At 51.8% G+C, this 13776-nt stretch overlaps 1 protein-coding gene across 2 annotated transcripts in view; it reads right to left on the minus strand.

Annotated features, from left to right (window-relative positions):
* Nucleotides 1-11631, minus strand: part of ELF4 (E74 like ETS transcription factor 4) — a 46240-nt gene extending 34609 nt beyond the window's left edge. The window contains exon 1 of one of the 2 annotated variants that reach the window (XM_025371905.1): nt 11344-11631. The gene's annotated coding sequence lies outside the window, so the exon portion shown is untranslated. Of the gene's footprint in view, nt 1-11047; nt 11264-11343 lie in introns of those variants that run through there. The other variant, XM_025371904.1, reaches the window with a different exon arrangement.
* Nucleotides 11632-13776: the final 2145 nt, after the last annotated feature.

The raw sequence follows: 13776 nt of genomic DNA on the forward strand, positions 1-13776 counted from the left end.
CAAGTTTGTCTACCACTCAGAAAAAAATCATAAACCATTTAGTGTTAATGTGTTAATAGCTGATATTGTGTTAAGTGTCATCTCTCTCATATATATATATATATATATAGACAGAGTCTCACTCTGTTGCCCAGGCTGGAGTGCAGCAGTACTATCTGGGCTCACTGCAACCTCCACCTCCCAGGTTCAGGCGATTCTTATGTCTCAGTCTCCCAAGTATCTGGGATTACAGGCGCGCATCACCATGCCCTGCTAATTTTGTGTTTTTACTAGAGACGGGGTTTTGCCATGTTGGCCAGGCTGGTCTCTAACTCCTGGCCTCAAGTGATCCACCAGCCTTGGCCTCCCAGAGTGCTAGGATTACAGTCATGAGCCACCGCCTGGCTCTTAAAACATTTTCATTTAAGGAGACCATCTGGAACTAACATGTTTGAGCCTGAGAAGGGGCTCCAGGGCAAGTGGTCACCTGGTGGGGCCAACCAGCAGGTGAGCAATAGGGTGTTTCTCGGTGGTTCTACCTCCCGTCATCCCAGTAGCCATGGAGTGAGCTGGTCTTCACCATCTATACCCCATACCTGTGGGTTCTGTTAGGAAGCTATATGGAGTGAATGTGAAAATCCTTTGGAAAGCTAAAAACTAGGCCTGGTGCGGCAGAAAGCCCACTTGACTGGGAGTGAGGAAGATCAAGTTCCAGTCTTGGCCCAGCCTCTGCCTAGCTCCTCCCTCAGCTTCTGAGCTGGCGCCAACTCCTACTCCAGGACACACATTGACATCGATGGCTGTGACCACACCAGCCGGACTCGGCAGAGCCTTATGGTCCAAACTCATCTGCTCAGTTAGTTTCCAAAGGTCCTTCACAGTCTGACCCCACCCTACCTACTCCGGCTTGTTTCCCATGATTTCCCAACTTAAGCCTGGGCTTGAAGCCCAGTGGTCTCCTCATGGTCCCCTGAGGGAACATTCCAGGCTCATTCACGGAGTTTCTCAGGCCTGCCATGCCTTTGCTTGCTCCTTTTTGGCTAATCAAATAGTGCCTATCCAGCAAGGTCCCAGTCACGTCCCCCAACCTACAGAGCTGGTTATACCCTCATAATTATGGTCTGCACCCATGGAACCCCCTTCTCTGAACCCCCATGACCCTTAAATTCTACCACAAGATTTATTAATCCCACAGGGTCTTGAATTGCCCTTTAATTATTTCATGGGTATCTCTTGTTTCCCCAACAGGTAGTAAAATCCATGGGATCAAAGCCCATTTCATCTTCTGACTAATACAGGTGTGGGTATTCATTAATGAAGTCCACGTAAATTCTCAACAAGAGTGAGATCCCTAGAAATGAGACCACAGGTCCTGATAGATCTTCGGGCTACAGACTAGGGGTAAGGTAGCTGTAGAGTTGGGCAAATGACTCCAAGGCTCTAATGTTACTTTTCTTCTCTTGCTCCAGGCCTCTGTTAGGGGCAAGATTTATTAGCTAGAGTCATTTATTCCAAGTGGCACTGAGAAGGCAGTTGATGATCAGGTCATCACCAAAGCATTCTCTCTTTGTACAGAACCACAGTGTTTCCACCCTGGGGTTACTGGTTGATCACTGAACCCTCAGGAAAGACTTCATTCTGGATCAGGTCTGAGAAGTAAAGTGATTCAAGAGAACATGAGGAAAACATTTTATTTAAAGAAGCCTTTTGTTTTCTGGACAGACGAGGCTGAACAAGAATATGATTGGCATCTATAAAATGATGTATGAGGCAGATAGTCATGGATTTATTCACCAAAAATTGGTAATAAATGAAGAGCAAATAACAAATAAGTAGTCCTATTTTACAAATGCATAATAAAGTTAAGAAACTTTTTAGGCTAAGAATATCAATTAAAAGATAAGCATCATCTAAAATAATGGTAACATAAGAGACAAACATGATTATAAAATAAGATATAAAAAACAAGCCGGGCTCGGTAGCTCACACCTGTAATCCTAGCACTTTGGGAGGCCGAGGCGGGTGGATCAGCTGAGGTGGGGAGTTCCAGACCAGCCTGACCAACATGGAGAAATCCCGTCTCTACTAAAAATATAGAATTAGCCGGGTGTGGTGGCACATGCCTGTAATCCCAGGTACTCGGGAGGCTGAGGCAGGAAAATTGCTTGAACCTGGGAGGCGGAGGTTGCAGTGAGCCAAGATTGCGCCATTGCACTCCAGCCTGGGCAACAAGAGTGAAACTCCATGTCAAAAAACAAACAAACAAACAAAAACAATGCCAGACTGGGCAGAGTGACTCATGTCGGTAATCCCAGCACTTTGGGAGGCCAAGGCGGGTGGATCATTTGAGGTCAGGAGTTTGAGACCAGCCTGGCCAACATGGTGAAACCCCGTCTCTACTAAAAATATATTTTTTAAAAAATTGTATCTGGGTGTGGTGGTACATGCCTGCAATCCCAGCTACTTGGGAGGCTGAGGCAGGAGAATTGCTTGAACCCAGGAGACAGGGGTTGCAGTGAACTGAGATCGCACCACTGGCACTCCAGCATGGGCGACAGAGTGGGACTCAATCTCAAAATAAAATAAAATAAAATAAAACACCAAACATATTTGTTAACAACAAAAATTACCGCAAGTGGGATAAATGCAAATATTAAAAGAAAATGTTATGGACAAGTCAACCCTAAAAATCATATGAAATCGCAAAAGACTTAAACTAGCCAAAAACAACTTCAAAAAAGAGCAAAGTTGAAAGGCTAATACTACCTGATTTCAAGAATGATTATAAAGCTACAGTAATCAAAACCGTTGGCATTAATGTAAAGAGAAACAAGTAGACCAATCAATGGAATTGAATACAGAGTGCAGAAATGGGCCAACATATAGACAATGGTAGTAGACTGATGATAGCTTTTTCAACAAATAGTGCTAGAATAATTAGATATTCATATGCATAAAGAAAAAAAAGGCTGGGTGCAGTGGCTCACACCTGTAATCCTAGCACTTTGGGAGACCGAGTTGGGAGGATAGCTTGAGGCCAGGAGTTCAAGATCAGCCTGGGCTACATAGTGAGAACCTACATCTACAAAAAAAAAATTTAAATTAGCCGGGCATAGTGGCACACTCCTGTGGTCCCAGCTACTTGGAAGGCTAAGGTGGTAGGATCACTTGAGCCCAGGAAGTCAAGGCTGTAATGAACCATAATCACATCACTGCACTCCAGCCTGGGCAACAGAGCAAGACCAAGATAAAGAAAGAAAGAAGAAAGCAAAAGAGAGAGAGAGAGAGAAAGAAAGAAAGAGAAGGAAAGAAAGAAAGAAAGAGAGAGAAAGAAAGAAAGAAAGAAAGAAAGAAAGAAAGAAAGAAAGAAAGAAAGAAAGAAAGAAAGAAAGAAAAGGAAAGAAAGAAAGGAAGGAAGGAAGGAAGGAAGAGGAGGGAGGGAGGGAGGGAAGGAAGGAGGGAGGGAGAAAACAAAAATTAACTCAGCAGATCATAGACTAAAATGTAAAGACTAATATTATAAAATCTGTAAGAGAAAATATGAGACCAAATATTTGTGAACTAAGGCTAGGGGAAGAGTTCTTAGCTACAGCACCAAAACTATGATCCATAAAAAGAAAAATTGAAAAGTTGCACTTTCATCAAAATTAAAAATGTTTGCTGAAGTCAAAAGACACTGAGAAGGGGATTAAAAGAAGCCACAGACTATGAGAAAGTATTTGCAAAGCATGTATCTGATGCAAGTCTTGTATCCAAAAAATATAAAGAACTCTCACAACTCAACTACAAGACAACAAACAATTCAGTTTAAAAATGGGCAAAAGATTTGAACAGATACCTCAACAAAGAAGACATAAGGACAGCAACTATATGAAAAGATGTTCAACATCATCAGTCATCAGAGAAATACAAATTAAAATCACAATGAGATACCACTGCACACCTATTAGAATGGCTAATTAGAAGTGGTCACCTAATGAGACAGGTGTTTTCTGTGCATAGATTCTCACAGAATTAGCGGAGCTGAAATAGCCTCTGTTATCCTCAGGGGGCATTATAGGAAAAAGATTAGCTCCTCATTCTATGTCTAAGTACCTCCTTGTTATCGGGTCATCAGGAATTTCGGGAGGTTAAGAATAATTGCCACCATCCCATCCCCCAAAGTCTAGCAGTTCTAACTGAGGGGTGGGGACCAAGGGACTGGAGTGGAGTGCTTTACTCAGGGGTGGTCCAGTTTATCCTAGGCTGCCTGTCCCTGCGGGTGGTCACAGGCTCCTCAAGCAAACACAATCCAGTCAATAGCAAATGGAACCTCCAAGTTACTCTCTGGGAGGCCTCTGGAAGGGGAATGGCCCCTAGTCCCCTGGGAGCTCTTCTGGGCAAAGGCAGTGCCCCAGCCTCAACTCAAGGCCTCTGGGCATTGGCCCAGAATGGACCCATCATCTATTCTAGTGAAGGGTGAGAGTGAGTGGTAGTCAGCCAGTTGGCTCCCAGAATTTTACACTCAGTAGGGTAATAACAACAATCTGATGATTGCTAAACAGTTCCCAGGAGTACAACATTAGGCCTTCTCTCAAAGAAACTAACTTACTCTTATTTCTGCAATGAATGATGCTCAAAATGAAAATGGTGAAGGACTAAAGAAGGCCATGTTAATACAAATATTAACGATTTGAGTTTTGCTCACTACAGCACTGCCTGCCTTTCAGTATATTACAAACACGCACACACACACACACACACACCCCTTCTATTACATCCTCCTCCCATCCTGTGCAATGGCCGAGTTAACAAAAAGCAGAAAAACCTGGAAAATCTCCCTCTTAGTTTCAGAAATGGGTGTGGCATGCCCTGCCAGCATTGCCAAAGAAGTGGTTGGTCCCTAGAGGCTGGCAAACTCAAGGGTGTGTGAAGGGGAAATGGTGACAATAATAATAACTGTTACAGGAATAATAATAACAGCAGTGAACACTTACTGGGTGGGTACTACATGCCAGGCACTCTGCTGAGTGCTTTATATGCATCGTCTCATTTAAGCTTCACTCCAACCCTGTGAGGTGGGTGCTGACTCCCAGAGTGGTTAAGTAACTAGCTCAATCGCAAACAGTCACACAGCCAGTAAGTTTGGCATATAAATGTAGAGAGCCTGTGCTCTTCCTCCTCTAGACAATAACGTGTATTGGGAAGGATATTGGGTCACACTGGAAGAGGAAAGGAAGCTTCAGGAGAGTCAGGTGTTCTGAGAGGCAGGAAGTGCCCACACTGGGCCAAGAAAATAACCCATCAAGAAGGTGGCAACTTGGTTGGGCGCGGTGGCTCATGCCTGTAATCCCAGCACTTTGGGAGGCCAAGACAGTGAATCACCTGAGGTCAGGTGCTCGAGACCAGGCTGGCCAACATGGTGAAATCCCGTCTCTACTAAAAAATACCAAAAAAAGAGGCCGGGCGCGGTGGCTCACGCCTGTAATCCCAGCACTTTGGGAGGCCGAGATGGGCGGATCACGAGGTCAGGAGATCGAGACCATCCTGACTAACACGGTGAAACCCCGTCTCTACTAAAATTACAAAAATTAGCCGGGCGCGGTGGCGGGCGCCTGTAGTCCCAGCTACACGGGAGGCTGAGGCAGGAGAATGGCGTGAACCCGGGAGGTGGAGCTTGCAGTGAGTGGAGATTGCGCCACTGCACTCCAGCCTGGGCGACAGAGCGAGACTCCGTCTCAAAAAAAACAAAAACAAAAACAAAAACAAAAAATACCAAAAAAAAAAAAAAAATTAGCTGGGCATGGTGGTGGGCGCCTGTAATCCCAGCTACTTGGGAGGCTGAGGCAGGAGAACTGCTTGAACCTGGGAGGTGGAGGTTGCAGTAAGCCGAGATCACGCCACTGCACTCCAGCCTGGGCGACAGAGTGAGATTCTGTCTCAAAATAAAAAAATAAAAAAAAGAAGGTGGCAACTCAAGGGAAAGCTTGCTCAGCCTAGACAAACTACTTAGCTTGCTTCTTGTTAGCCTCTCTGAGAAATGTTCTGGCACTTTCCCTTGCAGACCTTCCTGCATAAAACACCCTTCCCTGCTCTCTGACCCTCCTCCTTACCCTGGAAGCAGGCTGGGGTCTCTTTGCTGAGAAACTCACCTTAGGGCATGATTTCCCAACCAAGAAGTCAGGGCCCTCTGGTATGTCCCTTTGGTGCTGAAATGTGCTGGGGAGGGGGCAGGGCAGTGAGAGAGGGAAAATGATGAGTGTGTGCATGTGGCAGGGGGATGTCTGGGAGTTTTTTATCCAATTAAACCCAACAACGGTCAAGCTTCCTCCATGTCCAGCCTTAGGAGACACAGAATCAGTGGAAGCAATATATGGCTAGTCCTTAGCGGTCTGGGCAGAAACACATGAAACTCTACATTCTTCATTTCCCAGATGGTGGAGTGGGGAACAATTATGAAAATCTCTCTCCTCCACCTGAAGCTCTGGGCTTCCAGAGAAATCCCAAAACCCTAGGGAAAGGTGGGATCCAGCCAGCCTGCAACTGCCATGAGCACGTGTGGCATGTCAGTTTTCCTGTCATTTAAGTGCTCTACGTCTCCCCTGCCGTCTCTCCCCCTCCCCAGGAGCCTGTGTGTGTGTGTGTGTGTGTGTGTGCCTGGTGAGGGAGGGGTTTCAAATGAAATCCCCTCAGCTTGGGTGGCAGGCTGGCCAGCCAGTTTGTATCTCCCGGAGTGGAGACAGGGGTTTGCACCGAGCCACCCACACTCACTGACCTGGTCTTTTATGTGACACGCACTTGCCAAACAATCATCCAGGCTTCGAAGGTCAGTTCGTGGCCAGGGAATAGAGAGAAAGGCGTCTTTTCTTCCTTTTCTGAGCCAAATCTCCCCCTTGCTTCCCCCCACCCCCCTTCAAGGTCTAGCCTAGGCCCGCATCCCTCACAAAGCCTTCCCTCCCTCCTCCAGCTGCTGCTGACCTCCAGTCCCGGCTGCGCTGGCCTCTGCTCCAACAAGCACAATTAGCACCTGACCAGCCACTGGCCCGGCTGCTTGTCCTCGCCTCTGATTGTTTCACTGTCTTAGTCATCTCTTCCCCAGCGCCTCCTCCTCTCAACTCCCCCACGGCACCTAGCATCGGTTGGGCACACAGTAGGTGTTAATAAATGTCTGTTGAATTGAAACTCAGCAGTCCCTATGAGGTCAGAACCCTCATAAGCACCCCGACCAGCAGTTTCTTGGCAACCAGCACTGGGGCCCGAGCTACAGGGCATTAGCAGTGAGGCTGCTATTACAGGACACACGAGGCTCAGCAGCCAGAGATTTGCAGGCAGGTTGGTGTTGATGAGAAAAGCCCCTGACCCTAGGAAAGCACCTATGGGATTGTAGGTACCTTGCAGGAGTTTCCTTTCTCCCCTGCAGAAGTAGTTTTCAGTCTGAGAACCACAAAGAGAATAAATTGGAAGAGAAGCCAGAAACCTCTTTGCAGCTTAGAAATCCAGGAGAGATGCCAAGCCCAGGTTGGGGTCAGGCCCTACCCTGAGGACAGAAGGCTGCCCAGGGCCTTTCCCAGCTCAGTGGGGGATCCTGGGGAGACAGGGGGCGTGGCAAACATGAGCCCTTCCACTGTAGGGGGCTATAGGGATGTATGGTGGTGTCCCTAAGAAATGCCATCCTGCCCTGGAACCCAACAAATGACATCCTGCAAGATTGCCATCTGTAGCTCATGCAGAAACCAGTGTCCTAGCCAGGCACGATGGTTCACACCTGTAATCCCAGCACTTTGGGAGGCCAAAGCGGGCGGATCACCTGAGGTCGGGAGTTCAAGACCAGCCTGGTCAACATGGTGAAACCCCATCTCTACTAAAATATACAAAAATTAGCTGGGGAAGGTTGTGGGCACCTGTAATCCTAGCTACTCAGAAGGCTAAGGCAGGGAGAATTGCTTGGGCCTGGGAGGCAGAGGTTACAGTGAGCCGAGATCGCGCCACTGCACTCCAGTCTGGGCGACAGAGCGAGACTCCATCTCAAAAAAAAAAAAAAAGAAAAGAAAAGAAGAGAAGCCAGTGTCCCTTTCCCTCGAATTCACCCAAATCCTAGGCAAGACTCTGTGTGTGGGGAGGGTGGGGGGTGCATCGAGACCAGAATCTGGCCAAGGTCTTCAGGCAAAGAGAAGCCCCCAAGTCTAGGGTGCTTGATCCCCCACACTGGCTCAGGGATTTGATCCCGGCTTCCGATTACAATTATTAATATAGACGATGTATCCTCTCTCCCTGGCCCCCTCCCATACCCCTGCTCCGACTCCAGCCCACATGAAAAGGTACACGCAATCCCGGAAGGCAGGTGGTGTCTTCCTCACGTCCATGTTTTCCTCACTGCCACTTCGTTGGGGCCTGGTACTAGGACTGGCTCTGAGCGAGTGTTTGCCGAATTGAATCTGAGTATTAGGCGCTGCATTAGGCAATATCGTAAGGGCAGCTAGCACTTACTGTGTGCCATGTGCTATTCTAATAAGCATCTTATATGTATTCATTCATGTATTTGATCCTCACCAAAGTGTTATAAGGTAGGTCTCATGTGACAGATAAGGAAATTGGGGCATACAATTGACTGGGATAACATAGCTAGTAAATAACAACGCTGGGATTTCAACCTAGACAGTCAGGCTTTAAGAACTGGAGGTAGCTGGGCTCGGTGGCTCACGCCTGTAATCCAGCACTTTGGGAGGCGGAGGCAGGTGGATCACCTGAGGTCAGGAGTTTGAGACCAGCCTGACCAACATGGAGAAACCCCGTCTCTACTAAAAATACAAAATTAGCCGGGCATGGTGGCACATGCCTGTAATCCCAGCTACTTGGGAGGCTGAGGCAGGAGAATCACTTGAACCCGGGAGGTGGAGGTTGCGGCGGGCCGAGATCATGTCATTGCACTCCAGCCTGGGCAACAAGAGCGAGAAACTCCATCTCAAAAAAAAAAAAAAAAAAAAAAAAAGAACTGGAGTTAAGGAGTTCAAGATTACAGTGAGCTGTGACTATGCCACTGCACTCCAGCCTGGGTGACAAAGTGAGACCCTGAATTAAAAAAAAGAAAAAAGAAAATACTAAACATAAACAAAAACTGGATGTAAGATGAGAAAATTGCAGGGGTAGGGGATATTGAAAGGATGAAGGCCAAGCTTAAGAGCAGAAAAGCAGAGGTTTCCCAGGAAAGCAAATTCCTCAGCCTGTGTCTAGCTGGGTCTCTGTGACACAGGGCCTGATTTTTGCAGGATGAGGGGCATTTTGGACATGCTATCCATCAGGCCCCTAGAGACAGACCACAGCACCCTCCTTTTTAGATCCCAGTATACGCCAGAGAAGACAGAAGCCACTGTGTCACCACTTAGCACTAGGTGAGGGAGAGTGGATTTTGGGCCCCTAGGTTGTCCAGGGGTGGGCGCCAGTTCCTGAGCAACCACCGAGCAAACAGTGCAGCAGAGGGAGGAATGCCAGACATAGTTGCAAACAAGCCACTCCTTCGGCTCACAGCAAGAGGCTGGGTGAGGGTGGTAGTAAGGAGCCTGCTTCATGGTTCTCCCCCCACCACCAGCCCCCAACAAGAGATCCCAGGCTCTGAATCCAGCCCCAGAAACAACCACATGCAAGGTAGCCTCTTCCTCACACCGGCTGGCTGGGATAGGAAGTCCTCCCTGATAATCTTCACTGAACTCCAGAGAGCTCCCCCTAAGCTGCTCCTGTACTGGATGCACTGAGTCTGAATTAATGGTCAAGAAAGCACTTTATAACCAGGAAAACCCAGTGTAACTAACTGCAAGGAAGGACTGGCATTCTTGCCGGGCATACGTGTTCCCCGGGCATTTTCAGTGCCAAAGTCTCCACAAAGGGAAGAGCTAGAACTGTTCCCTTCACCCACCTCCAACCTGGCACTCGGGCCAGGGGTCAGCTCGCAGGGGGTGAGTCCCCAATGGGCGTGCCCACCAGCTGTTGGGGTTGAGCAGTGGTGGTTCAGGCCCTGGGGTGGTGACCTCACTTCCGCTCCTACCTCCCCACCTCCCCAGCACTCCTCCCATTTGAGGCCCCACTAGGCCAAAATCGAGAAGTCCAAGGTTAACTGTTCCTTCCCACTTTAAGAGCTAATTAAAATAATTAGCCACAATGAACTGTCAAATATTAACCCGGAGAGGCTGCAGGACCAGACAGGCCTCTCTATCACAGGCCGAGGGATGAGGCGCAGGAATCAAATGGCCATCAAATCCCTCAGCTGGGGTATGGTGGGGGGCGGGGGCGGCCCAGGAGGACCTCACTGAGCTGAGGTGCCAAGGGTTCAGGAGGTGACTCTGGTCAGGAAGGTGATGTCCAGGCATACGGTGGTGAGAAAAAGGCGTTAGGGTTAGGGTGCGGTGGACGAGCCAGGAATTCATAAAGTGGTCACCGCCTCAGCAGTCCCTCAAGCCTCCAAAGCAAGGCGCTGGCGTGAGGGGACCCCGCGCGGTGCGGCTGCTGAGTCCCCTGGGCGGCGGCCCGGGAGGGAACGGGGAGGCGGGAGAGCCGGGGAGAGCGGGAACGCGGGAGCGGGAAGGCTGGCGGCTGGCTCACACGGAAACTCCGGCCCCTGCCAAGAGGTCTCTATTTTGGCGATCCAGTTCTCCAAGTCATAGGTCTGCGTGCGCGTGTAAGCGTGTGACCCTAAAGCCCTGGCCCCAGAAGCCCCGGGGGCAGTCGGATCAATCTAGCAGCTCCGCCACAGTCCGCCCCACCTCCTCTGCCCTCGGGCGCCCAGCTTCTGGGGGCCCCGATGTCACGATCGGCCCCGTCACGGAACCAGAGCTGCTGGGGGCGAGGGAAAACAGGGGCCCCTACCCCGACTCCCCGACTCGGGGAATCCATTCCATTTCCATCCCGGGATCGAGAGCCCGGGTTCTCCAGCACACGCGCGGCGGGGCGACGCCAGGGCGGCTCGCGACACGCCGCGACTCTCCCGCCCTTCCCCGGGCCCCCAGCCCCACGCCGGGGCCCCAGCGCTCTCGATTCCGCCCTCAGGCAAACTTTTCCAGGTCCCCGAAGGCTCGAAGAACCGGCGCCATCGACGTACCTGAGGCCGAGTGGCTCACGGGCCCAGCTTGGTCGCCGGGCCGGGGTCTGTCTCCGTGGTCCCCTCCCCGCTCTGGGGGCCGAGACGCGGGTCCCCAGCCCCGCCAGCCCGTCCTCTCCCCTCGGAGGCCGGGCGAGTGGCGCCGGGAGCTCGGCGCCGGCGAAAGGAGAAGTGGAAGTTGAGCGCGGCGCCCGGTCCGTCCCCGCGGCCGCCGGGGCCGCCGTCCCCCGCCCTCCCTCCCCGCCCGCCCTCCCTCCCCGCCCGCCTGCCCCCGCCACCCCGCGCCCGTGACTCACCTCGGCGCCGGGGCAGGCTGGTCCCGGCGGGCGAGGCGCAGGGCTCTCCCACACGTCGCGCCGCCAATGGCAAGTTGGAGGGAGAGATGCAAATACCAGGTGAGACGGCGGCGCCCCTGATAAAACGGGGCGGGGGGCGGGGTGGAGCGCGCGGGTAGCGGGGCGGACGCCGGGGAGGGCCGGGCCAAGACAGGGGGCGGCAGGGGCACCCGGGGAGGGGGCGCGAGCCGGCGCAGACCTGCACCGAAACGAGCGAGCGAAAGGGGAAATTGCACTAGAGACACACACGTCCCCGCAGGCGGCGGCTGGGGCGGGCGCGAAGGAGGCAGGGCGGGAGGGAGGGAAGAGCCGGAGGGAGGGACCGACGGGAGGGACCGCGGGCGGGCGGGGTGGGGGAGGGAACGAGGGAGGGACGAGGCATCTCGGTGGAAACAGCGCCCCTCCGCCCCGGCCCGCCCGCCGCGGTCGCCAGCACGGCAGGGGGAGCCGTGCCAGGGGCCCGCGCGGCCTCTCCTTCCCCTCGCGGCTCGCTCGCGCCCGGGGGACCACGAGGCAGGGCGCCCGCAGAGCCCGCGTCGTGCCCCGCGGCCCGGGCGGGCACCCCCTACTCTGCTTCTTGCCAGCGGGCCCCGGGGCTCTCTGCTCGTTCGGCACCCTTCCCGGTGCGAAGCCCCCACACAACGCCCCGCAGAGAAATCCCTTCCCCGCGGACTCAGGAAGGTTTCGTCCAGCCCCCTCGGCCCGTGCAAGTGGAGACTTGCTTGACGCCTTTGGGCCAAGCCCTGCGCTCCACATTATTGAGCTCCTGGGGTGTGCGGGCCCCAGAGGGAGGGCGGGCCGTGCGGCGGGTGAGGCCGCGAGATGCCCAGAGGATACAATTTTGCAACGATATGCCCGACTCCGCAGAATCCGGGGCGGAACACCTGGGGTGACTGGAGAGTTTCGGCGACTTCGTAGGGAAGTCGAGTCTAGGACTCCTGCGGGGAGTTGGGGTGGGGGACGCAGGGAAGATATGAGTCAGGGGAAGGGCTAGGGGCAGAGGGGCTGGCCCAGCAAGTGCAAAGACAGCCAGAGCTCGGGTGCTGGAAGAAAGCCCATCCGTACCTTTCTTCCCCTGTCCAAAGCCAGGCTGCTCTACTCCACGCGCCCACTTGAAAGCCACTCACGCACGCTCCCCTTCTATCTCCCCTTTGCCCTCTCTGACCTGCCTCGACATCAATACCGCCCGCTACATGGATCTGCGGATAGGAGGCTCTGGAGAGAGTCCGCTGGGAATTGTTACTCTGTATAGTTCCACGTGGCCTTATTGGGGGTGGGGGGCAGCCAGACCTAAGCCTTGGCAGAAAGCAGCAAGACTAAAGGGGCCCCAGGGGATGTGGGCCTTCTAAAGGGCTTCAGGTTGAAGGACCTGCTCAGCCTCCAGCATCGGCCTGCTTCTCCTGCCTTGGGAAAGGATAATCCCAGGCTCAGGACTGGGGGACAGGAATGGTGGTGGATGATGGCCACAAAGGCAGCTGCAGATTACAAGTTCCCAGGGAAAGATCCTGTGGCTGGACTGGGGCGCCGGCCCATGAGACCTCCTGGGTACTCGGAATCAAGTCCCCAAAACAAGCACTTTGTCTTTTACAAGCGGGCATGCTTTTCCCAGGGGATTCCAGATCCTGGAGACACACAGTTCTCTGCTGGCCTCTCATCCACTAGGGTGCCCTCTCAAATTTGGGGTAGGTTCCAGATGTCCCTAAGCCCTCTTTACCTTGACTTTGAAACTCACGAATGGACACACACGTCTGCACACGCGCGCGCACACACACACTTTCCCATTTTGCTAAGAGTTCAGTGGTCTGTAACCTCAGACAGACCTGGGTTCCTATTTCAGCTCACTATTTACCAGCTGTGTGACTTTGGGCAAGTCACTTAAACTCTCTGAGCCTCACTTTTCTTCTTTAAAAACAAAACAAAGCAAAACTAGGCTGGGCGCGGTGACTCATGCCTGTAATCCCAGCACTTTGGGATGCCGAGGTGGGTGGATCACTTGAGGTCAGGAGTTCAAGACCAGCCTGGCCAACATGGTGAAACCCCATCTTTACTAAAAATACAAGAATTCGCCTGTGTGTTGGTGCGTGCCTGTAGTCTCAGCTACTCAGGAGGCTGAGGCAGGAGAGTCACTTGAACATGGGAGGCAGAGGTCGCAGTGAGCTAAGATTGCACCACTGCACTCTAACCTGGATGACACAGCAAGACTCCATTTCAAAACAATAAATAAATAAAATAAATTATTTTTTTATTTTTGTTTTTTATTTTTATGGGTACATTGTAGGTTTATGTATTTATGGGTTACATAAGATGTTTTGATACAAGCATGCAATGTGTAATAATCACATCAGGGTAAATGGGGTATCCATCACCTCAAGCATTTCTCCTTTCTTTGTGTTA

This window comes from Theropithecus gelada, chromosome X (assembly GCF_003255815.1).
Source record: "Theropithecus gelada isolate Dixy chromosome X, Tgel_1.0, whole genome shotgun sequence".
Classification (NCBI taxonomy): Eukaryota; Metazoa; Chordata; class Mammalia; order Primates; family Cercopithecidae; genus Theropithecus; species Theropithecus gelada.